Source organism: Rhagoletis pomonella, unplaced genomic scaffold (genome assembly GCF_013731165.1).
Source record: "Rhagoletis pomonella isolate Grant_MI unplaced genomic scaffold, Rhpom_1.0 Rhpom_scaffold_22147, whole genome shotgun sequence".
Classification (NCBI taxonomy): Eukaryota; Metazoa; Arthropoda; class Insecta; order Diptera; family Tephritidae; genus Rhagoletis; species Rhagoletis pomonella.
The window spans coordinates 1-2,131 of NW_023480658.1; the positions used below are offsets into that span (position 1 = coordinate 1).

The 2,131-nt window shown below is 32.4% G+C and overlaps 1 long non-coding RNA gene across 1 annotated transcript; it reads right to left on the minus strand.

Annotated features, from left to right (window-relative positions):
- Positions 1 to 10: 10 nt before the first annotated feature.
- On the minus strand, positions 11 to 1,862 carry LOC118732550. Its single transcript, XR_004992147.1, has 3 exons — positions 1,177 to 1,862; positions 843 to 1,105; positions 11 to 769 (listed from the first exon to the last, which is right to left on the minus strand). It is a non-coding gene; the product is annotated as an uncharacterized LOC118732550 (long non-coding RNA).
- Between the last annotated feature and the right edge of the window lie 269 nt (positions 1,863 to 2,131).

Sequence of the window (2,131 nt, forward strand, 5' to 3'; positions counted from 1 at the left end):
CAGACAATATTTGGAAACAAATTAACAAATTAGAATTAGCTTCTGTAAGTAATTTTCAGAATTCAAAATGTGAAAAATTGGTTATTGAGAATTTAGTCAGAACAAATGAAATTATGTGTGAAAATTTTCAAAAACTTTCTATGGAGTTAAGTGAAAATAAAAAGAATATTCATCAAAATAGTTTTAGGTCGCGTTCGACTAATAGAAACCGTTTTAGAAGTGCTTTTAGAGGGCGTTCGGAATCATTTGATACTCCAAATTGGTTATGTAGGTATCATTACAAATTCGGTAACAATGCAAAGAAATGTGAACAACCTTGTACGTTTTCAAAAAATAAGGATTCCTTAAACTAAAATCATCTGTTGTTGTGGCGACAAACAACGGATATTTAGAGTTTTCTACACGTCGCCTCTTTATTTTTGATAAACAGAACAATTTAAATTTTTTAATTGATAGTGGTACTTCCGGTTTCTAAATTTCGATGTACAAAAAATCTGCGGATATTGTTTTAACGGCAGCTAACGGTTCTTAATTTCAACCTTCGGAAAAAAGCTTTTAAATGTTAATTTAGGATTAAGGCGGGAATTCTCATTCACATTTTTAATAGCTGATATTGCGAAACCTATTATAGGTGCAGATTTTTTGTGCAAATTCGGTCTTTTAATTGATATTAGACACAAACGATTAGTAGATCCGCTTACTAATCTTTCGGTTAATGCGATTTCCTTCTTTTGTTCGGTTCCTCTTCCATTCAATTCTTCAATTTTTGCTGTTGATAATAAATATATAGAAAATTGTTAAAAGAACTCCATCACTTATTGTAGAACCAGATTATTCCAAACCTGTTAGGCATTCAACGGTACATCGACTTGATACAGTAGGAAACCTTCCATTTTCTAAGCCAAGGCGCTTAGATCCCATAAAGTATCAAGTTGCTAAACGTGAGTTTGATTTCTTAATTAAATCAGGAATTTGTAGACCTTCAAGTTCTTCGGTAGCGTCTCCAATTCATTTAGTACCAAAGAAGGAAGTTAATGATTGGCGTCCTTGCGGTGATTTTAGAAGACTTAACATTGTGACTGTAGCGGATCGTTACCCTTGCCTCCTATTCATGATTTTAATATGAATCTTAGAAACAAAAAAATATTTTCAAAATTAGATTTAGTTAGAGCGTACCATCAAATTCCCATGGCAGAAGAAGATATTTATAAAACAGCGATTACTACTCCTTTTGGCATGTTTGAGTTCACCTGAATGCCTTTCGGACTTAGAAATTAGGCACAAACGTTTCAAAAATTCATCAATGAAGTAGTTAACAATTTCGAATTTGTCTTTGCGTATATTGATGATCTTCTTATTGCAAGTGAAAATGAAGAACAGCATATTAAGGATCTTCATGTGCTTTTTCAACGTTTAGCTGAGTACGGTCTTAATATCAAACCAAACAAATTAGTTATTATTTTCGGTGTTACGAATATTGATTTTTTAGGACATAACATTTCTGAGACAGGAATACAGCCTTCTGAAAATAGGGTAGAAACTATTAGAAATTTTGAACGACCAATGTCAATTAAGCAGGCACAAAAATTTATAGGGATGGTTAATTACTATCATAGATATATTTCAAAATTAGCAGAGTATACTGGTGTTATTTGTGATTTGATTAATAGAACAAGTAAAAAACGAGACAAGATTCTAGTTTGGGATGACAAGTCGATTAAAGCTTTTGAATGTATTAAGGAGAAATTTTCATCTAAGGTTTTGTTAAATCATTTTAACAAAGATGCAAAAATATCTTTAATGGTAGATGCATCTAATACGGCAATTGGAGGTGTCATACAGCAGCATTTTGATAACAAGTCTGAACCAGGGTTGTTGCGAATATTCGCATTCGCATTCGCAACTGCGGAACTTCCGCATTTATTTTAACATTCGCATTCGCTTTCGCATTCGCAAAAATCAATGCGGATCTTTTGCGAATGCGAATATTGAAGGGACCGAAAATTACAGTTATTTTTTTACGAGTTAAACTTGGCCAAATATTTTTTATTCCGAAATAAATGTTCTTTCCGGATAATAAACAAACCGCTTATCCAAATTAAACAAGTTTGGTATCCAATGAAAGAGGACT